This window comes from Eubalaena glacialis, chromosome 17 (genome assembly GCF_028564815.1).
Source record: "Eubalaena glacialis isolate mEubGla1 chromosome 17, mEubGla1.1.hap2.+ XY, whole genome shotgun sequence".
Taxonomy (NCBI): Eukaryota; Metazoa; Chordata; class Mammalia; order Artiodactyla; family Balaenidae; genus Eubalaena; species Eubalaena glacialis.
Genome location: NC_083732.1, coordinates 23,384,023 through 23,409,308, shown reverse-complemented (window position 1 = coordinate 23,409,308; position 25,286 = coordinate 23,384,023).

The window sequence follows — 25,286 nt, the reverse complement described above, 5'->3', positions numbered from 1 at the left end:
GATTGGACTGGCTTTAGCGTCTGCTCTAGCAGATCAATATAAAGATCAATATAAAAGAGAATGCCTTAGCCAATAACTAGAATGGTTGCTGTGCATTTTTTTTTAACCAAAGAGAAGGTTACCTCTGCTATTGCATCTGACATTTTAATTTAGTTTCTTTCAGTAACCGTATTTGAAAGCAAGCATTTTTTTCTCCATTAGCTACGTTTTACTCCAGCTTCAGTAACATGCTTTTAAGTATTCCTTCTGACTACCTCTACAAGCTCAAGTGATGATTTCAGCTTGTCTGTCATTGCTCACAGGAATCCTGCACTTTGAGTCAATACAGGAGGGATTTCATCACATCCTGAAATGCGTTGGCCTATGGGTTCTACTGACAGCCAAGATTTATTACTTGGTGACTATAGTTTTCTTGTCTATGAGTAAGTACAATGGTCATATTTTCTGAATCAAAAAAATTGAGGATACATCATCCAGCATATGTTCTGACAGTAAGATGGAATACATAATATCAGCCCTGACAATAAAATTTGTGGTGCATTATCAGCCTTTGTGTGAAGGCAGTGTGGGCAGCTGGAAAATCCAAAGGGCAAGTCTTGATTTCCTTGTTTGCCTTCTATGATAAGAAAGCAGAATAAAAAAGAATAAATGACTTTTCTAAAATTTTGACTTTATGTCAATCCCATTCTCTTTTCTCTCACCTCCTTCCCTTATCCTTCTTTTCTTTTTCCTACACTTATTGAGCTTATTTTATGAGGCAGAAAATTGATTAAGCATTGATGGAAGAGAGACAAATATTATACTACTCTGCCTAATAGGAATGCATAATCTATTGGAAAAAGAGATAAAGAGTACCACTTAAATATGGTGTTCCATGAGGAATATGTAAGAGGGAATACAAGATAGAATAGCATTTGAGAAACCTAGATTAAATTCGCTTAAATATTAATGGAAAGAAAAGACTCATATAAGTTGTAGAGGTAGATTAGCAACTTCAGGCAAGGCTGAATCCAAGCCCCTTACATGATGTCTTCCAAACACGGCAGCTCTTTACATCTCTTGGTTATTCCTTCCTCTCTACTGGCTTCATTCTCAGATAGGATTCCCCTTTATAAAGAGATAGCTTTAGGTGTGTACCTTATCTATTTAATAAGCCTAGCATGGCTTCCCTGGTGGCGCAGTGGTTGAGAATCCGCCTGCCAATGCAGGGGACACGGGTTCGAGTCCTGGTCTGGGAAGATCCCACGTGCCGCGGAGCAACTGGGCCCGTGAGCCACAACTATTGAGCCTGCGCATCTGGAGCCCGTGCTCTGCAGCAAAAGAGGCCGCGACAGTGAGAGGCCCGCGCACCGCAATGAAGAATGGCCCCTGCTCGCCGCAACTAGAGAAAGCCCTCACACAGAAACGAAGACCCAACACAGCCAAAAATAAATAAATAAATAAATAAATTTATTAAAAAAAAAAAAAATAAGCCTAGCAGAGATGAGGATTTTCTGGCTTATAATTCCAGAAAAAAACTCCATGTTTATGTTTATTGTCCTCATTGGGTTACATGCCCAGTCCTCCATCAGTTAACATGGAGGAGGTTGGTGTGAAAAGCTCTGATTGATCACATCTGCTTCTTGTGACAACGCCTGGGTCTATAAGGAAGGATTGGCCTTGATAGAACCATTTTCATTGTGAGTGAGAATGAATAGTTAACCCAAAGGAAAATCAGATGCAATTACTGGCAGAAGATAGAATGGATATTGATGGGCGAAAATACAAAACTGTCATTCTTGTAGTCTTTAGAGAAGGGAGAATACGCTAAGATAAAGAGATTTGCTAAAAGTCAATGGTGGAAGGATACACACAGAAGCAACCCAGGAAAGAAACACTAAGGAAGTATGTCCAGGAGATGATTTGGATCCTGTTAAGTACATAACATGATTTTCTCTAAAGCCATATGGATTCTAGACTCTTCCGGTCAGAATGTCCCTTATGTATAATGAGCCATCAACAACTTTGTTACAGTGAAGATGATAAGTTCAGGTAAATTTAGTTTTAATTGCAACAATCTGTAATGATCCTAAAAAAGGATATGAGAGAGGAAGAATTCGTTGCTTCCTTCAGTTGGGACAGTATGACATTTTCATGCTTTGATCCTAAAGGAGAATTTCAAACCAAAAGCATGCTAAAAAGAAGCAAACCAAAGAAAGAGAATGACTTTAATGACTTTCTTCATTCTATCATATTCTAAAATAAGAAAGGCAATGGTAAACGTAGTATAATGGAAAGACTCCAGGAGTTGGAATTAGAAAACTTAATTGAAATACTGGTTATGCTTTTGATTAGGTAGGGGTATAATGCTGAGAGATTTATTTAATTTGTCTGAGACTCAGTTTTCTCATCTTTGAAATGTAAATTATTGTGTTTTACCAAAAATTATTTGAAAATTAAATACAATATATATGTAAAAGTTCTTTGAAAACCCTAAAGTGATATTATTGTGACCTAGTATTAATGAGTTTGCAGATTATATTTAATTACATAATTCCTTCTACTAACAGTGAACATGATATAAATTTTTGGCTGTCCATGATCTTCTCTAAAATTGGAGTTGAAAGTAATGACATATCTTAAATAAAATATTATCAAATACATGTTCATATGTGTTTGGTTCTGTACCTTTGATTGAAATACTTAGGATTCAGTTAAAAACCACAGTTTCAACTTGACAAAAATATAATGTGCAAAACAGATAATATGAGCAACTCACAGGAGCTACAGTAATCTAATGTGAAACAAACAAAAAATCCTGTGATTAATATGTTTAAGAAATTAATTATAAGATAAAGAATTGGGGGAAAGAATTAGATTCTATAAACAAAATAAATAAATGGACATTCTAAAATTAAAAACAAAAAGTCAATAAAATTAACCACTCAGTGGATGAGTTTAATAAGAGATAAGCAGAGACAAAGAGAGAATTAGTAACTGATGAAAAATATAGAAAAGAGCTTAAGAGACATGTGGGATATATAAAAAATCTAACATAGATCCAATTGGAGGTCCAAAAGGAGGAGAGAGAGAGAAAACAGAGAATCAGTATTTAAAGGGATAACATCTGAGAAAAACTGGGAAAGAAAAACTCACCGGTAGACTAAAACTGAATTAATTAATAAAGAGTGTTTTAAAGAAAAGTATTGCAAATGAAAGCAGAAAAAAATGAAGGGCTATAGAAAAATTATTCTTTGCATTTATAAAATTAATCAGAACAGTATATGCCTGAAGGGAGTGGAAGTAAGGATTGATTGTTGGGAAGTCATGAGAACAATTTCTGGGGTGACGGTAATGGTTTATATTTTGATAGAGGTTTGGGTTACAGAATAAATGCAATTATCAAAACCCATTGAATGATACACTAAGATTTGTGCATCTTGGTGTATATAAAGAAAGAAAATATAAACAAAAATTGAACTGTAGTAAATGATATACATGCTGAAGTGTTTATGGATAAGGTATACTGATGTCTTTAATTTACTTTGAAATAAATAAAAATATTCATTTCATAGGATGGTAGATTGATGAATTGAAAGAGGTATGAATATATGCTAGATACATGATAGATGAAATAGACATGATAAAGCAAATATATAAACTGTACAAATTATTATAAAAAATGTAGAACATAAAGGGTGGGTATATGGGTGTTCATAGTGCAATCATTCAACTTTATTTTGGAAATTTTTATAATAAAATATTGGAAAATATATATGAATTAAAATACATAATGATAATAACTCATAAACCAAGAAAGAGTAAATAGTTCTAAGGCTTTTGAATTACTTAGGGAATTTTTAATGTACTAAAAGAAAAGCATATTAAAGGAATGTATAATTAGCAAACAGATTAAAAACAGATTGAAAATAATAGATTTTAAAAAGTAATAATAAAAATACTTAATTCAAGAGACGGCAAGAATACAGAGAAAAATGAAAAAAGAAAAAGTGAGATAATAGAAAGATGGTAGATCTAAATCCATATGTAATATTAATTTCATCATATATAAATGGATTAGGTACTATAGGCTAACCATAACACCTAGAAACACTTACTTTTTTTTTACAGACTTAAGATGTCATTGATGACATTATATATATACATATACATTTCCAGACTTTATGGAAACCTTGTGTAATTAAGATTTAAAAATCACTAAACTAGTAAAAATAACTATATGCTGGTTTTAAGTGATACATCTTAACCATAACGATAATGTAAAGTTTGAATATAAAGTACAGAAGAAGATATACCTTCTAAACACTAACCAAAAGAAAGTTGGTATAAGTATGTATTATAATGTTCATCAAAATAGAGTTGAGGTAAAAAAGCATTGCTAGAGATAAAGAAGAATATCTATGATAAGGATAAACTCGCCAGAAAGAAATACAAGTTCTAAATGTCTTTACACAAATTGTATAACCTCAGCGATTCAGAGGCAAAAATTCACAGAACTAAAAGGAGAGGTAGTTAAATCCATAATCACAGTGGGAAAATTTAATATCGCTGTTTCAGTAAGTGATAGAATAAATAGATAGCATTAGTAAAGATATGGAGGATTTGAATAATATAATTAAAAATTTAATAAACTATATCCAACAACTATATGATAACATATCTCTTTGCACTGCTCATGTATTTTACTAAAATTGACTATTAACTTTATGCTTAGCCATGAAGCATGCTTCAAAAAATTTCAAAGGAATGATATTCTAACAAACATAAAAAGATAATTAGAATATGCTCAAATAATGGAAATTAAGCAATGCATATTTAATAACTCATCAGATAACTCAGAAGTACAATGGAAAGTAAAAATATTTTGAACTGATAATATATACATGCATATATATAATATATATCAGAACTTCAGATATATAGCAAAAGCAATGTTTAGAGGGGACTGTGTATCTTTAACGTACATATCAGAAATCTGAAAATATATGATCTAAACATCTATCTCAAAGTTTAGATAAAAAGTTAAATCCAAAGAAAGAAGAATAAAAGAAAAAAAAGACAACAGAAATGAATGTAATAGAAAAAAAATAGAATGACAAAACCAAAAATTTATTGTCTAAAAAGACTAATAAAGCTGATTACACTTGGTGAGACATATATTATTTATAATATTTAAAATAACCATTTTGGGTAAGTCTTGTGGAAGAGATGAGGTGACCTGCCCAAGGTCACACAGCTCTGAATAGAGTCAGAATTTGAATCCAGGCTTTCTGGCACTAGATTTTACTCTTAACTATTACACACCACATAAAATCTCAAGTTATTTAATCTCCTAGTTTCTTCAGCTATAAAGAGGAATATGGTTTATGCTAAATTTTTTAAACCAGCACACTCCTCTAACATCTCTTTTAGGTTATCTCTAGAGGTAACCTAAATGCTTTCCTCCATGTGTCTCTCTTTCTTTGTCTTTATTTTTTTAATACATAACTTTTCACACTCAAAAACTTCCATAGCATTCCTGAAATAGAAGATGAGTCATTAAAAAATAAAGTGGAAGACTTCCCCAGAAGGATGTTCCCAATCCCTCTCTCCCTATCATAGGAAATATTTCAGCTGATCCAGGAAACATTCTAGGTTAGGTTTAGGCTTATATAGGCAGTAAGGAAATACTAAACTTACCAAATCTTTCATACACACACACACACAAACACGCACATGTATATATTTAATTCACATTTATTCACATGTGGATATTAAACAAAGTTTAATCTAAAAAGAGTATTCAATTTTAATTAATATAGTATAATGCCTTTCAAATATTAATCTTTTAAGAATTATTAATTATTCATCAGAATGTGCTTGTTAATTTACATAAGAATTTTCTCACAATAAATATTTGCATGTAATCTCTTCTATATCATTAATGGCCTCTAGGTTATTGATTTATGAAACCCTGAAGGTCAAGTCCTTTTTTTTTCCCCAACAATAACCATTCAACTTAATCTTTATAAAAGTCAACACATACTAGTCAGTTGAGAAAGTAGACAGTAAATCCATCTCCATTGCTACTTGCTATTATGTTTGAAATTAACACTTTGAGAAACAATAATTTCAGTTTCTATTTCCTTTTGTATTGCTTTAAGTGTGGAATTGAACAAAATATACTACTTTGGTAATACTATTTATTACTAAGTTGGCAGTATATTAATAAGTAGAAAGCACAGAACTAGAAAGTTTTATAGGCATGGTCAATCCTCCATACTCCAATATAAAATAGAAAAAATTTTTTAAAAAGAGAAAGAATATAATATAGGTCAGAAACTCATATCTACATAAAGAAAGGAAGAGCACTAGAAAAGCAATGAGTGAAGGAAAAACAAAAACTTTTATGTTTCTTATTCTTGATCTATCAGATAATATTTTGTTCAGAATAATATAACAACAATATGTTCAATGATTATAGCTTATGTATAAGTAAAACAAATGATGGCAATGATCCAAGGGGAAAAAAAAAAGAAAATTTCATTTGATGCAAAAGCTCAAGAGCCCCATTTCCATTTGCAGCAATATTATGGTACAAATAAGCTTTTATCCTGCTCTAACAAACATTCATTCCAAGATAAGTGAGAGGTTTCAAAAGGGCTGTAAGCCTGTGGTGGTTGAAATTCTGCTTTGCCATTTATTTCTATGTGGTCTTGGGAAAGTTATTTGACTCTGCTGAGGCTTCTTTTCCTCTGAAAAACAGAATTAAAAAAAAAAAAACTAAGATATTTGTGAATGTGCACATACCTCACGACAAAGCTAACATTTTACTTTTGGCTTACTACTTGTCAGCCAGTATTCTAAGTACACCTCCTGCTGCAGAGCTAGATGACAGTGATAATGATGACTTGTGAATGCAGCAAGAATATCACCAAAAAATAATAATAACAATGGAAATATATTCTTCCATTCAAAAACTTTGGAGGAACATCTTGAGAAATGCCCAATTATATTAAAATAAATGACGACTGAAATTGCTATAGAAAAATAATAGCAAATCTACAATCTATGTAAAATAGATAATTGTACTTAGAGAACAATAAAGCAATATCTTCTGCTTAAGGCATCACATTTACTGGTGGGAAGGGAGACCAGAAATAATCATGGAATGGGATAATATACAAAGTAACTGCAGGGTAATATTCTCCTGAGTGGTTGGACACTTAATGTTGAACCAGTAGGTTGCTATCAATACAGAATCTCCCAAAGGTAAGAGACATTTTTCTCTTTCCAGTTTTGTTTTTAGAGTAACCACAGCTAAAATTTTAATGTGTGGATATTATGGATCTCTAAGATCCATGAAAAAAGAGGACTCTACACTCGCAATCAGTAAGCAAAGTCCATCATATTATAGCATCATCTTTATTAGATGTGCTAAAATAGGGGTTATCAAACTTGAATGATAAGTAGAATTACATGGGGAACTTTAAAAAGACTATTGATTCTTTTGGTCCCTGTGAAGTGATTTTGTTTTAGTAGATCTGGGTGGGATCTAGAGATTTGTAGTTTAAAAAATCTCCCCAGGTAATTGTGAAAATGTCCCAGGTTAGGTACTTATTGTTCACAAAGCTAGTGAGTTACACGTGTGCATATTAAGTGGAATCAGTGTCTAAAACAGTGAGATCAGCTGACAGAGCCCCCCTGCCCCCTTTAAAAATGATTTGTTAGCAAAGAGATAACGAGCATCAATACATTCATTCCATCACCTCAGCGATGGCTGATCATTGGGATCGCTTGTGCAGCTTCCGAAAATACTGATGCCTAAGTCTGCTTTTAATGATTCTGATATATGGTCTGGGGTGCAGCCTAGACATCAGGAGTTTTGAGATCTCCTGATGTGGTTCTAAACTGCAGCCAAGGTTGAAAATCACTGTTCTGGAGTGAGTTATTCTTTCCCATACAAAGAATACACATACAGAGAAAAAAATAAAGTCCTTAGGAAAATACCATTCCATATCTATGGAAACTTGAAAACAAAAGAACTAGTTTTAAATCTATCTACTGGATAAATACTGTACACTTCAGTGAACACTGAAAGCCTGAAAGTCAACCATTCAATGACAGCCTCGTGATTCGAAATTCAGCCATTTGGAGGTGGTGGACTCACTCGAGTGAACACGTTTTCAAGGCTGGTGCCAGCCCATTCCTGCCTCTGTTACCTTTCAACTTCTCCCTCAAACTCTGTATAAGATCAGCAATTTGCTTTGCTCAGCATAGCTCGCCCTTAAGTAAGCCACATATTCAGATTTATGGTTTCACATCTTGAGTAGTGGTTTTATCCTTAGATGGTTCTTCCGCAGAATAAAAAGTAAGGAAAAAGAGCATTTATTTTCTAAGAAATGTTTTTAAGCTTATATATGTAAATTTGGATTAATAATGGTCTTATTGGCTTACATATGATCACTTTAATTAACTTGCTAAATAACAAGTACCTGTGTATTCACAAGATGATCTGAAAAATACAATATTAGAAGAAATTTTCATCTATCACACCTTTCCTAAACTGAATTAGAAGTTTATCATCCTTTTTTTCTAAAAAAATTTTCATCAATAAAAAAAAAAAAAAAAAATTTTCATCAATAAAAATATGTATGTATAAGCAATATATAGTATATTTTTAGCTGTTTTTGAAATTTATAAAAAAATATCAAGTGTATGTTATCTTCTGGAAACTTCTTTTTTCAGACTTGTTATATTACTAAAATATATTAATGTTGTTGCTTATAACTGTACTTCATTTATTTTTTCTTCAGTATAATATTTAATTGCTTTGAACATACTATATTTATCCATCTCCTGGATAGACCTGCTTTATTCACAGACGTGTTTATGTATTTATATATGCATGTATGTATATATGTGTATATGCATCTGTGTATACATTTGTAGGTTAATGTAGCGCTATTCTTACACACTATCCTGAAGTATATGTGAAAGAATTCTTCATGAGCATATTCTGAGGAGTGGAAATGCAGCATCCTAAGGTATCTGACTACTTAATTTTATAAGATCATGGCTGGATGTTTTCCAATGAACATTTCCATAAGCAATATATAAGTGTTCCTGTTAATCTTCTCCAACACTTGATTTTGTCGGGCTTCTTAGGATTTTGTCAGTTGAATATATAAAATGTCACTTATTGTGACCTCTATTTGCACTTCTGTGATTAATAATAAAGTTGAGCATCTCTTTATAATTTTATTGGACATATTTGTTCTTTTCTGTAAAATGCCTGCACATGTCTTTAGCCATTTTCTTTTGGAGAGTTTGTCTTATTCTTTTTCAAAAATTAAATCAATAGATCTCTTAAAATTCAACAATAAAAAAAGAAATAACCCTATTAAAAAATAGGCAAAAGATCTAAAGAGACATTTCACCAAAGAAGATATGCAGACAAAAAAAAGCATATGAGATGTTAAACATCATATGTCACTAGGGAAATGCAAATTAAACAATAATAAGACACCACTACACATCTATAAAATGGCCAAATCCAAAATACTAACTACATCAAATGCTGATGAGGATGTAGAGCAAGAGTGGGAATGTAAATTAACACTTTGAAAGACAGTTTGGCCATTTCTTACAAAGCTAAACATACTATTACCATGCTATCCAGCAATTGTGTTCCTTAGTATTTACCCAAATGAACTGAAAAATAATGTCCACACAAAAATCTGCATACGGATTTTATAGTAGCTTTATTCATATTTGCCAAAAATTGGAAGCAACCAATATGTTCCTCAGTAGGTAAATAGCAAATACACTGACACTTCCAGGAAATGGAATATTATTCGCCACCCAAAAGAAATGAGCTATCAAGGCTTTAGAAGACATAGAACCTTAAATGCATATTACTAAGTGAAAGAAGGCAATCTGAAAAGGCTACATACTGTATGATTCCAATCATATGACATTCTAGAAAAAGCAAAACTACGGAGACAGTAAAAAGATCAATGATTGTCAGGCTTGGGGGTGAGGTAGGGTTGAATAGGTGGAGCACAGATAATCTTTAGGGCAGTGAAACTATTCTCTATGATACCATATGGTGAAAACATACCATCACACATTTATTAAAATTCGATAGACTGTACAACACCAAGAGTGAACCTTAATGTAAACTATGGACTTTGGGTGATAACAATGTACTAGTACAGATTTATCAGTTGTAACAAATGTACCGCTCTGGTGCAGGATGTCAATTGTGGGAGAGGGTGTGTGCATGCTGAGGTAGCGGATATATGGGAACTTTGTACTTTCTGCTCAGTTTTGCCATGAACCTAAAACTGCTCTTAAAAAATAAAGTTTATTAAAATTATATGAATTGTGTATATTTAACTAATACTTGTCAGTTCTGTGAATCACAGATATCCTCTTCCAATGTTTAACTCATATTTCTACTTTCTTTGTCTTTTGATAATCTTTTCTTAATAATATATAGTCAAATTTACCAATCATTTTATTTATGGTTAGTTTTTTGAGTGCATGTCTTATTTGGGCAATCTTTCCAAACCACAAGGTCAGAAGACTACTTACCTGCATTTCCTATTAAAATTTAAAATTTTGACTTTAAAATTTTAGATCTTAATTCATCTGTAGCTTATTTTCAGATAGTGGTAAAATAGGGGTCTGATTTTATTTTCTTTTTCCGTGTGAGAAAATTTTTTCCAGATGCATTAATTGTACAGTTTCCCCTCCTTTCTTTACTGATCTGCTGTGCTCTTTGTCATATAACATAATTGTCTATATACATGGGTCTTATTCTGGGTTCTCTAATGTCATATAATATAGTTGTCTATATGCATGGGTCTTATTCTAGGCTCACTAATCTATGAAATGAGCAGTTTTCTATTGCTGTGCCAGCTCTATTTTTTCATAAATACTATAGCTTCGTAATAAGTCCTGATATCTGGTAGGGCAAGTATTTCCTCCTTTTTCAGTTATGTTTTGCCTATTTTGGCTCTTCAACCTCCTATACAAACGTTGCTATCAGTTTCTCAGATTCTTGTTCTTATTATTTTTCCCAGATGTCTTTTATTTGGACCTGTGATCTTATAATTCCCTTGGGATCAACGTTATCATACCTAATGATGCATATTAAGAATGCATACTATGTGTATGTCAATCATGATGGATTCAAAGAGAGGGGAAGGGAAAAGACCACAAAACGGTCTTGAATCATACTTCATTGCAAGACTGCTCCATATGGTTTCTCAGGTTACATACTGTACAAGAGTGCCACAGTAAAGGGCACTACGAACATTATAGTTGTCTTCATTATTTTGACTTTTAAAATACCTTTAAAACTAATCGATCTCCCAAACAAATTATATATGTTTTACAAAAATATTCTAGTCGTTGATGGTAAAACATCTTGTTTTAACAAGGATGTTTAAGATGTTCTATTTCAAATCATGGAAAAGATCCAAGTTTGATATTAGAAAGACATTGCTGATTTGACAACAACTAAAATAAAAGGAATCTTCACAGAAGAAGATGGAATTGTAATTGATATACTGATTGACCAGTATTTAAAAATGCCTTCTTGGTAAAGTGCACTTGTTAAAGTATAGTTCCATACTTGACAAATTCTTTTGATGGTGGAACATAACACAATGACACTTGGAGAGATGAAAGGCAAAACTCTGTTACTTATAGCTCCAAGCAAGAAAAGGTTGCCAGTGGGTTACACACCAGGACAGAGTAAATTAGGTGGTTTTGTAGGTTCCCTGTGAATTCATTAATTTGAATAATTTCCTGGGTTCCTAGCGAAAAGTGGCTGTCCTTAGTTTTCTGGTCCTTGGCCCTGGGGTGATTTGGGTAGATGCATGGCTGAGAGCCCAATAAGTGAGGTGGTTAGGAGTGTGGACTTAATAAAAATGAAGAACTGACCAGCCTCTAGCCAGGACCTCAAGACTGGGTCAAGACAGCATTTTTAAAAAAACTGTATTTCAGTACTACAGAGAATGTCATCTGCCCCCTTTTCACTATCTTGTTGTTGATTTTTCCAATTTAAATGAATTTTTGATTTCCCGCTTTAAATCAATAAATACTTTCATTATAACATGAATAACTATGTAATAACTAATATCCATTATTAATAATTATTTTATAGTCTTCAGTGGGAAATTATCACATCATGACCCATAAATTATATTATAAATACTGTTTATTGCTTGTTACACTTACTTCATGAGCACAACATTTACTTGTAGCTATTTCTCCTTACATATCAGAAAGAAAAAAATGATTAGAATCAGAAAGTAGGACACCAAAAACTGTTAGGTAGTGAAATCAGTGAATATTTGGAGAAAATAGGTAGAATGCAAGGAAAAGAAAAATAAGAGCTACAAATTGTAATTGAATATAATGAAGATAGGTCACTGTTGGAAGAAGATGTGACTTTACTTTTACCTTGACAAATACTAACAAACACTTTTTTTTTTTAATGTGGATGTTCATTGCATCTTTATTCACAATAGCCAAAAACTGGAAACAATCCAAATGTCCATTAATTGAGCAACAGAAAAACAAAATGTGGTCTATCTAGAGGACTCTTACTCAGTAATAAAAAGAAATAAGCTACTGACAAGCATAGCAAGGTGGATGAATCTCAAAATTCTTACTCTGAGTCAAAAATGCCAGATCCAAAAATGTTTATAAGGTATGATTCCATTTAAATAAAATTCCAGAAAATGCAAAGTATGTTCTAGTGACACAAATCACATCAGTAGTTGTGTCCAGTAGTTGCCCAGGGGCAGGGGTAGAGGGAGGGATCATTTGCAAACGGCCACAAGGAAACATTTGAGGTCGATGGAAGTTAACAAACACTTTTTGATTACAAAAACTAGCATAAGACACAATAGAAGAATTGGCTAAATTGAATATGCTTTCTGCTGCTCCAAGTATATGGTTGTGTGATTTGAATATTATGCAATGTTACAGTTTTATTGGAAATTTAAGTACAAAATTTACACTTCTGAAAAACATTACAGAAAGAAAGATTTTTGGAATTCTTTTTACATGAATTATTCCAAATAGTCAAATTAATCACTATATTCAAGTTATCCTATTCGATTACAAGCTGTTCTGTATGTTATCTATATTGCAAACTTTGGAAGAATACAAAAAGTCCGCTGAAGAATGAGAATTAGTACAAAACTTGGGAACGTTTATCAGATATGCTTAGTAAATACAAACAAAATGAAATGTACATCAACAATAACACTATGTATTCACATTGAAATTCAATTTGGAAAACATACAAATAGAAACGTTGAAGAATAGACTATATGAATATAACAAAATATTGGCATGCCGTTATTGAATGTGTGTGATTCAGTTTTGGCATGGTAATGTCTGGCATTCTGATGATTACTGATGAAATTTTATCAATAAGATAATGATAATTGCCTTCATTTGGCAAAAATTAGAGTAGAAAATTGATAACATGTTGTTGATCATTTCTGCAGAAATCAAACATCAACACAAAAAGAGTATCACATTGCTTAAAAAATAAAACTTTTAAAAAATCATTAGAATCATAGTAGATGTAACAACTGAAATAATTTTGGAAAAAGTAGAAATGCTGGTACCCAATTTTTTAAAGATAAAACCTTGATATGGATCATGTAGAACAGACAATTATTGTTAGATTTGTTGGCTTTCAAATACAGATATTTCTTTATACGAACACATTTTGAAATTTTTAAGTAGATATCATTTGAGAAGAACTATAGATATTTTTAGTTTACTACTAAAAATTTTGAAATTAAACACAAATTATTTGAGGGGCCAAAGATAGAACAAGGCTGCAAATATGCATGGTAATATCAGTTTCCAGTGAGAAACTTCAAAACAACATCTTATTACTTCTGTTCATTCTTTAAATTGTAGCAAATAATGTAAAAAAAAATCAATTTCTTATTTTTTATATAGCATCCATTAGTATTTATAAAACTAATTTTTTAGCTTCAAAAACATTGTCAAATACATAACGGGAAAATTGAGTTGATCTTTAACGTCATAGAATTCAGAGGCAGTGTAGAATCTGTTAGAAACTGTTGATTATGTTAATAAAGATAGGCATTGTAGAAGCTAAACCAAAGGCCTATATTTGAAAAAAACATTTTTTAAATGATTTGCTTAGTACTCATTTGGCATGATTCTTTTAATATTAATGTTTTAAGCAAAATATTGCAGAAACTAAAGTTCAATTTTATAATGTCCTTAAAAGTATCAAAAAGATTAAGAAATTATTTGAAGAATAAAATAAAGCAATGAATAAGAAAATATATATTATTGATGCTAAAGAAGTTGCAGTCTCTTGTTATTGTTGTCAATTTTTTCGTGTTTAGAAATTTTTAGAATAAGGAGGAAAATACCCACTTTTGACTAAAATCTCACAATCAGGCTGCCTAAGACCCCAAACTAAATTTCAAAATCTATTATTTCCTACATTTTATACAGAGATATCACTCTCAAAAATGTGTAATATTCAATGTATAGCTTGATCTTTTAACATTCTAGATGTTCACCACAATTCTTTAAATCACAAATGCTGTATACAATGGAAATCCTAATTGAAACTGACTGATAAAATTAGTAAGGAGTGTTAGGTTGATAAGGAATCAGTGGATGAGTAAGTAAAGCTTTAGATAGTTTTCTCAAATCCATCATGACTCCTTTGGAATATGACATATCATTTTCAGGAAAAGAATTACCGTACATATTTCTGAATGCTCCGGTAGTTCTAAGGGTATATTTATTTTTGTCAATATGAGTTTACAGTTGTTTTAATATTACCATGGGTGAGGTATGGTAAAGCCAGACAGAGTTCAAGGGAGAGAGAGTGGAAAGAGTTTTACAGTTTAGAAATACAGTACCATGCAGGGCTGCTGAGGGGAAGCACCCAGGTCTGTCATGAGGCAGAGGCAGGGAGAGAAATTGCAGGCAGAATCCTTTACTGTGGTTTCTGAGTGAAAATGGAGGAAAGGCCAAGGCAGGGTAAGCAGGCTTAGTATAGGCGAACTCGAATAATTTCATATGGATCTGGGGAATAGAATCTGCCCTTGGTAGTGTGGTACCTGGTCTGGAGATTAGGGTGTATAGTGGCTTGGAGTGTGAGACCCCAATGAAGGAGGTGGGTGGGGTGTGGACTTAATCATTTGCTCAAGAAGGAAAGAAATAATAAAGATCAGAGCAGAAATAAATGATATAGAAAAAAAGAAAACAATAGCAAAGATCAATAAAACTAAAAGCTGGTTCTTTGAGAAGATAAACAAAATTGATAAACCTTTAGCCAGACTCATCAAGAAAAACAGGGAGAGGACTCAAATCAATAAAATAAGAAATGAAAAAGAAGAAGTTACAATGGACACTGCAGAAATACAAAGGATCATAAGAGACTACTAGAAGCAACTATATGCCAACAAAATGGACAATCTGGAAGAAACGTACAAATGCTTAGAAAGGTAAAACCTTCCAAGACTGAACCAGGAAGAAATACAAAATATGAACAGACCAATCACAAGTAATGAAATTGAAACTGTGATTAAAAATCTTCCAACAAACAAAAGTCCAGGACCAGATGGCTTCACAGGTGACTTCTATCAAACATTTACAGAAGAGCTAACACCATCCTTCTCGCACTCTTCCAAAAAACTGCAGAGGAAGGAAAACTCCCAAACTCATTCTATGAGGTGACCATTACGCTGATACCAAAACCAGACAAAGATATCACAAAAAAGAAATTACAGACCAATATCACTGATGAATATAGATGCAAAAAACCTCAAGAAAATACTAGCAAACAGAATCCAACAGCACATTAAAAGGATCATACACGATGATCAAGTGGGATTTATCCTAGGGATGCAAGGATTCTTCAATATATGCAAATCAATCAACGTGATATACCATATTAACAAACTGAAGAATAAAAACCATATGATCATCTCAATAGATGCAGAAAAAGCTTTTGACAAAATTCAACACCCATTTATGATAAAAACTCTCCAGAAAGTGAGCACATAGGAAACCTACCTCAACATAATAAAGGCCACATAAGACAAACCCACAGCAAACATCATTCTCTAATGGTGAAAAACTGAAAGCATTTCTTCTAAGATCAGGAACAAGACAAGGATGTCCACTCTTGCCACTTTTATTCAACATAGTTTTGGAAGTCCTAGTCAAGGAAATCAGAGAAGAAAAGGAAATAAAAGGAATACAAATTGGAAAAGAAGTAAAACTGTCACTGTTTGCAGATGACATGACACTATACATAGAAAATCCTAACAATGCTATCAGAAAACTACTAGAGCTAATGAATGAGTTTGGTAAAGTTGCAGGATACAAATAATGCACAGAAATCTCTTGCATTCCTATACACTAACAGCAAAAGATCAGAAAGAGAAATTAAGGAAACAATCCCTTTCACCATTGCAACAGAAAGAATAAAATACCTAGGAATAAACTTACCTAAGGAGGTAAAAGACCTGTACTCAGAAAACTATAAGATACTGATGAAAGAAATCAAAGATGACACAAACAGATAGAGAGATATATCATGTTCTTGGATAGGAAGAATCAATACTGTGAAAATGACTATACTACACAAAGCAATCTACAGATTCAATGCAATCCCTATCAAATTACCAATGGCATTTTTCACAGAACTAGAACAAAAAGTCTTAAAATTTTTATGGAGACACAAAAGACCCCGAATAGCCAAAACAATCTTGAGAACGAAAAATGGAGCTGGAGGAATCAGCCTCCCTGACTTCAGACTACACTACAAAGCTACAGTCATCAAGACTGTATGGTACTGGCACAAAAACAGAAATATAGATCAATGGAACAGGATAGAAACCCTAGAGATAAACCCATGCACCTATGGTCACCTAATCTATGACAAAGGAGGCAAGAATATACAGTGGAGAAAAGACAGTCTCTTTAATAAGTGGTGCTGGGAAAACTGGACAGCTACATGTAAAAGAATGAAATTAGAACACTCTCTAACACCATACACAAAAATAAACTCAAAATGGATTAAAGACCTAAATGTAAGGCCAGACACTATAAAACGCTTAGAGGAAAACATAGGCAGAACACTCTTTGCCATAAACCACAGCAAGATCTTTTTTGACCCACCTCCTAGAGTAATGGAAATAAAAACAAAAATAAACAAATGGGACCGAACTAAACTTAAAAGCTTTTGCACAGCAAAGGAAACCATAAACAAGATGAAAAGACAACCCTCAGAATGGGAGAAAATATTTGTAAATGAATCAATGGACAAAGGATTAATCTCCAAAATATACAAAGAGCTCAAGCAGCTCAATATCAAAAAAAAAACCAAACAACCCAATCAAAAAATGGACAGAAGACCTAAATAGACATTTCTCCAAAGAAGACATACAGATGGCCAAGAGCACATGAAAAGATGCTCAACATCACTAATTATTAGAGAGATGCAAATCAAAACTACAATGAGGTATCACCTCACACTGGTCAGAATGTCCATCATCAAAAAATCTACAAATAATAAATGCTGGAGAGGGTGTAGAGAAAAGGAACCCTCTTGCACTGTTGGTGGACATGTAAATTGATACAGCCACTATGGAGAACAGTATGGAGTTTCCTTAAAAAACTAAAAATAGAACTGCCATATGACCCAGCAATCCCACTACTGGTCATGTACCCAGAGAAAACCTTAATTCAAAAAGACACATGCACCCCAGTATTCATCGCAGCACTATTAGCCAGGTCATGGAAGCAACCTAAACGCCCAAGGACAGATGAATGGATAAAGAAGATGTGGTACATAAATACAATGTAATATTACTCAGCCATAAAAAGGAACGAAATTGGGTCATTTGTAGAGACTTGGATGGACATAGAGACTGTCATACAGAGTGAAGTAAGTCAGAGAAAGAAAAACAAATATCGTATATTAATGCATAAATGTGGAATCTAGAAAAATGGTACAGATGAACCGGTTTGCAAGGCAGGTATAGAGACCCAGATGTAGAGAACAAACGTATGGACACCAAGGGGGGAAAGGGAGGGTGCAATGTATTGGGAGATTGGGATTAACATATATACACTAATATGTATAAAATAGATAACTAATGAGAAACTGCTGTATAGCACAAGGAACTCTACTTCACTTTGTTGTACAGTAGAAACTAACACAACATTTTAAAACAAGTATACCTCAATTAAAAAAAAAAAAGAGAGAATTAACTGACCTCTACCCAGAGCCTCAAAAGTGGGTCAAGACAGCGTTAAAAACAAAACAAAACTATAATGGTGGAGAATATAGCTTCTCAGAATAATAATTCATCAAAAATCACTTCTACAATGCCAAAAGAAAGTCTGTTAAGTCTGGTGACCATTTCTATCAAAAGCAAGGTATTGGAGCAAGTAAGTATTTAAAGTACAGTAATGAATTTTATTTCCATGAAAGCAAGACATGTACTTATTTCACAGCAAATTATATCCTAGTGACTTTGCCTAATTATTCTGATCAAAACTTTGAATTATCTACAATGGGTTTAATAATTTGGTTTGTATAATGTATATACAATGATTTCATGTTATAATTTTTATTCTTCAAAAATAACTTATCTACTACTTCAACACGCTTTTACTGGAGGAAAGAATACCTTTTCCAATTCTGTCCAAAAAGATAATATGGGCTGTTAAAGGAGATGTTAGTTTGATATTAGTTTGATATCACCCTACAAGTGTCTGTTCAGGTTAATTTTTAACTTTAGATAATAAACTAAATTTCCCCTCCCCCAGTATGGAAGCTGCACTCCAGGATGGGAATTCAACCAGAGCAGAACTAAAACAGCTTTTGTCTCATTTATTCTGCCATAGCTATACTGTTGTTCCCCTCCCTGTTCAAGGCTTCGGCACTTTATCCTCCACATCATACCTACCCTTCCCGTTCAGAAACAGCTCTAGTTTCCCCAGCAGTATCTTACAATATTTGTTATTGTTAATAAGTTAGTAAGTTTTCTTGTATTATTATTTGTTGGCTCTTTTTTTCACCAAATTTTTTACAATCATTAAACTTGTGGGAGGGAGCCAAGAGCCCACACTGATGTGCCATCTTGGCAGAACTCCTTCATTGAAATTGGAAGGAATATTATGCCATTGAATTTAAAATTTTAAAGCAAAGTCATGAAGTCTGTCCTGAAATCATAAATAACCTGGGAATTTTGTGTGATGAGGGAATGTAGTTGTAAAAAATTATATTTCTAATTTTATTGCTTACTTGCTCACTTTGAAATTTTTCCGGAGGAGAAAGATTCTACTTTAGTGCCTTTTTATCACCCTCACCCTTTTGTTGCTTAGAAGCTCCTTGTTGTAAAGATTTTAAACTTCATAAGAACAGGATAGGAGATGGGCGCATGTATAATTGTACAAATTTAATTGCTGTAGAGCAAATGTAGAAAGAAGGACCTATAAAGTAATCAGGTCACATACATGGAAGATTTGGAACAATAAATCCCAGCATATGTAATGCATTCATGATGCAGAGGCATAGATAAGACTCTTCAATACAGTATAGGAGATTTATAAATCAGATACCACTTACCAACAATTAGAAATTCAAGTCAGTTGTAAATGAAATTAAATGAACACATGGATCTCTTGTTTTACATGTAGAAATATACAGAAATGTACCAAGTTTATACTTTTTGATATCATTTGCTTTAAGGACCTAAAGAATGTCCATACCATCTGCTGTATATTGACGGCAGAAAATAGAACACAGAGGTAATGCTTTCAAGGAGTCTGACAGCCTTCCAGTGTCTAGGACTTTGAAATAATTCAGTAAAACCAGAAGACAATTCTCTTTAAAATGTAATATATATTTATATAAGGGGACGGATGCTACTCATTGTTTCATTATCAGTAGCTAAGTGAGCATTAGCAAGCTTCATGAAGATAACATTAATGCAATCTTAGACGTTAAAGGCTCATATAGATTTCCTAGATTAAGAAATGAATATGATTTTACTGGATTTATGATTTTACTCTGACTTGGTAATTAGAGGGAAAAATGTCACTTCAGTCTTATTTCCTATGGTTGGATTTCAATCTTGGTTTTAAATTAGAACAGGAGCACATTTTACCTTCTTATTTGAGGAATAAAGACACACCTGTTTTTATATTTCTATGAGTTTCTAGCTAAAAAATGTAAATACTAAAAACACTAAATTCTGCTCCCTCAATAAGACAATCTTTAAAATTACACTAAACACAAGTGAACTATCAAGTATTACAGGTCCAGCTATAGGCCATGTTTACCTAAAAATAATAATCAGATTTGAAAACAGCTTATGAGATGCTTTTTACTTTCTTTCTGCATTAGTCAAAGTTGCCTTTGTTTGCATGTCAAGAAAAATGGTAAATAAGACAAACGCAACAAAGAGTCTAAAAGCAGCCCAACACTGCAGCAGCAGGCACGGGATATCCTTCACGTCTCAGGCTCCCATCGTCTTTCCATACCACTATCCTTAGTATCTGACTTTTATCTTCCTGCTTACAAAGATGATGCCTGCACCTGCTATCCAGGCTCAAAGAAAGATAAAGGGAAAAGATTGAAGAGCATGCCTCTTAAAAGGCTCTTCTGGAAATCTAACCCAGCACTGCTGCTCACTTTGCTTTGTACCAAACTGGATCACGTGGACCTTGCAAGAGTGCACAGGAGTCTGGGGAGGTGAGTTGTTTTATATGAGCCTGATCTTTTTTTAAATGGATATGATAAAGTTATCATAGTGAGGAAGAAAGAAATAATGTATTTTGAGTAGGCAGCTAAAGGTATGTACCACACTGCAACTGGTTGTAAGTGACAAAATTCAAAGGACAGTATCTTAGGGACGAGCTAATGAATCTGGGTTGCCTTAAATGGCAAGAACTCATGATGAATATGTATATCTTAGGCAGGTAGAACAATTGAGAAAACAGAGGCTGCAACAGTAGCAAAATAGGCGGGTATTTGGACAAATTCCCTGGACAAAATCCCATGAATAGGTTATGTAGAACGAGGATAGGAGCAGAAACTTAGCAAAGAACAAATTTCTCACTAGGGAATGCAATTTGGTTTAGAAAAATTCAGAGCTCAAGGTCAGAACAAAAAGAAAAGGAAGGTCTCCAAGGCTAGAACACTGAATTGGACATGACTCTATGTGGTTAATGATATCCTGGCAAGAGGAATAACAAAGTGGAAAATGTCTGTTCTCAATATTTTTCTAGAACTAATATTTTTCTATTACTACCTCAATGACTGTCATTTCTGTTTGTTTGGCCTTGACTATTTGCTTTCAGTGTTTGATTGTTTTTGTCACTGCCCATAAGGTTTTGTTTTCCAATATCCACTTTAAACCCTCTTCACTTTCTTACACGTTCTAGGTTTTTGCATCCCTCCCTTGCCATGGACTTTGGCTGCCTGAAACTTTTCCACAGGAGTCCTCTCCTTTACCATTAGTGATGTAAGCAAGAGTAAACCTAGCTCAAGAACAGCCTTTGAAATTTCTTCTTGGCGGGTAAGCAATGTTACCTTTAAAAACATTAAAATAACTTTTTATTATCTCAAAAGTCATATGTGCATTGTAGAAATTTAGAAAATAGATATAAACAACAACAAAAAAGACATCATACTCCCACAAACCTGAAATAACCCGTAGTAGCACTTTATTTACCTTTCAACATTAATAAATTTTCATCTTATCTAACACCTGGTCCATACTCAAATTTCCCTGGATATTCCCAAAATGTGTTTTTAAGCTGCTCAAACGAGATGCAGTCTGCTTCTTATATATCCCTTGAGGTTTTATAATCTAGTACAGTGTTTCTTTTTTCCCAAGACACTGGTCTGTTGAATAGATCTAATCATGGAAAATCTTAACTTCTGGATTTGTCTTTTTCAGGACTGTCCAACAGAATTTTCTGCCTTGATGGAAATATTCCATATTCATGCTAAACAATAAGATAGATATTTACCACTTGCAGCTCTAGAGCCAAATGTGGCTAGAATGACTGAGCAATTGAATTTGTAATTTATTTTTAAAGGTAAATTTAATTTAGATTAGAATTTAAATAGCTACCATGTGTGGCTAGAAGCTACTGTACAGCAGTCCAGGTTTAGTTGCTCTCTAGTATTCATGTTTAGCTTATTCTTCTATCCCTGTATTTCCTATGGATTGAAAAATGTAGACTTAATCCTGAAGAGTTGATGGATACAAACTCAACAACTTCAGCTAGAACACCTCCTGGTAATGTTGTACATCGCTTATTATACCATACCAGGAGACACTTTACTATCTGGTTGACCCAGGATGAGGATGATGACAGTCTGATCCCTTCATTTCATAGTTACAGTTTTTGCCTTGAGTCTAGAAAGTAATCCATGAGGTAGCTATAGTGAAACTGAACAAATGTCTGGCTTCTCTTCAACCATACCCCTGATTTTTTTAAATACCAGTTGATAATTCTTGCATCAGTTTATTTCTTTAGGTGTTAGAGAATGATGATCTTCAGTTCTACCATTCTTTCTCTTATTAGATTGACTTTTTTCCCCTTTCTTCCTCTTTCTTCCTTCCCTCCCTTCTCTTCCTTCTCACTCACTCTCTCTCTTTCCTTCCTTCCTCCCTCTTTCCCTCCTTCCTTCCTTCCTTCCTCCTTTCTTTCTTCCTCCCTTCCTCTCTTTGTTTCTTTCTTTCTTTCTTTCTCTTTCGTTCTTCTTTCTTTCCTTCTTTCATTCTTTCCTCCCTCCCTCCATCCCTCTCTTTCTTCCTTCCCTCTTTCTTTTGAAGACCTTTTTGGATTAACTGGAGCTATTTGGTTACCTCAGAGTTCCTACATGAATGGAAGGTAAATGCTTACTTTTTTTCTCTGGTTATCAATTTTTAAACAAAGGTGTTTTAATAGCCACTTCACCTGCTAAAATATGAGATTTTATGGCTTTCTCTTTTGTGAATATCATTAAGAAATTATGTTTTTAAATGATTATATCATTTTCAACCCACTGCAATCACTTTTTTAAAAAAAATCAAATTGTCGTAACTTGGGCCCATGAATTTTCATTCTTGCTGGTTTCTGATCCTACCTTTTAAAATGGGGCTCTGCTTTTATTATACAGACTTCCTAGGGAGGTACCTCATATGTTTATAGAGACCATGGCTTCAGAGCAGATTAGATTCATATCATGACCCCTTTAACTTATTTCTTTTGTGGAGATCCAATATTATCTTTCACCCCCAATATATCTCTCTTTCTAGGCATCTGGACTAGACATAATGCTTAGCTGAAAGCCAGCTTGACGTGAGACTGGTAAACTGTTACATAAATCTGGAATTCTTGAATGAATATGGGAAGTGGGCACTCAGGTTTAATTTTCAGGATTATAGCTTTTTCAATGCATCACATACTTACATGATTTAAAGTAAAGAACACAAGATGGTCCATACTGCATATTCTTCTGTTTCCACTAGCACTTCCTGTGGATAGTGTATGGCATCCAGATTTGCAGGGCAGAGAAGACAAGCTAAATATATGGTAGATCTTGAGGTATAAGGTAAGGAGCTGTAATTTATAAGGTAACTCTAGAGTTAGGGAAAGGTCCCAAAATGCGATGGATTTCATGGAAGATTGAACAACCTGGCAGTATAAGGTGTACACACTTACTTATTCTCCAGTATGCACACATACATCCAGAAAGATTATAATTTGTCATCTTATGGTTCATGCTCGAATTTTCTGGATTTCAGAACATGTTTAGCTTGTTGGGATAGATTTCCTCTTCCAGGCTGAAAGTATTGAGAGGTGAAGGCTGAGAAGTATTTTCGGAGTTTACAAGGTGCAAGGGTAGACATATCATAATTGTGTTTAACAGTGGGGAAAGCTTACATGCTTTGATCCTTCAGAACACACTATGTGATAATAATGTTTCTGATATTTCTGAATCACTTTATAGTTAACATACGGATATAGTTATCCATATGTACTACATGACTTGCTTTTCACACAAATTCAACAAATTAGATTTTATTATATCCTGATTTTTCATGAGGAAATTGAGGATTACAGGAGTAACTTGCTCATATTTACCCATCTGGAAAGTACTTGAGTTGGGATTTAAAACACAGTCCATCTAATAAATTAATCAATAATTCATTTAATAGCAATTTAATAGACACTATTTGTCAAGCCTTCTATTAGGCCCTAGTGACACAGTGTTATACAAGATGGGTATGTATTGTCTTTTTTTAAATGTAGACTTTTTTTAGAGCAGTTTTAGGTTCACTGCAAAATTGAGGGGAAGATTCAGAGATTTCCTACATATTCCCTGTCCTGACCCATGCATAGACTCCCCCATTATCAACATCCCTCACAAGAGTGGAACATTTGTCACAACAGATAAACCTACACTGATACATCATTATCACCCAAAGTCTATAGTTTACATTAGGGTTCACTCTTGATGTTGTACATTCTATGGGTTTGGACAAATATATAATGGCATGTATCTATCATTATGGTATCTTACAGAGTATTTTCATTGTCTTAAAATTCCTCTGTGCTCCACCTATTCATCTCTTCCCCCACAGCCCCTGACAGCCACTGATCTTTTTACTGTCTCCATAGTTTTGCCTTTAGAATATCATATATTTGGAGTTATACAGCATGTAGCCTTTTCAGACTGTCTTCTTTCACTTAGTAATATTCATTTAAGTTCTATGTCTTCTAAAGCCTTGATAGCTCATTCATTTTTGGTGCTGAATAATACTCCATTGTCTGGTTGTATCACAATGTATTCGTCCATTTACCTACTGAGAGACATGTTGGTTGCTTCCAAGTTTCAGCTATTATGAATAAAGCTGCTATAAACATCCATGTGCAGGTTTTGGTGTGGACATAAATTTTTAATTTATTTGGGCAAATATCAAGAAGCATGATTGCTGGATCATATGGTAAAAATACATTTATTTTTTTATGCTGACAATCTGTCTTCCAAGGTGGTTGTACCATTTTGTATTCCCTCAACAATGAATGAGTTCCTATTGCCCCACATCCTTGCCAGCCTTTGGTATTGTCAGTGTTTTGGGTTTTGGCCATTCTAATAGGTATGTAGTGGTATCTCACTGTTTACATTTGCATTTTCCTGGGGACATATGATGTGGAGAATACTTCATATACTTATTTGCCATGCGTATATCTTCTTT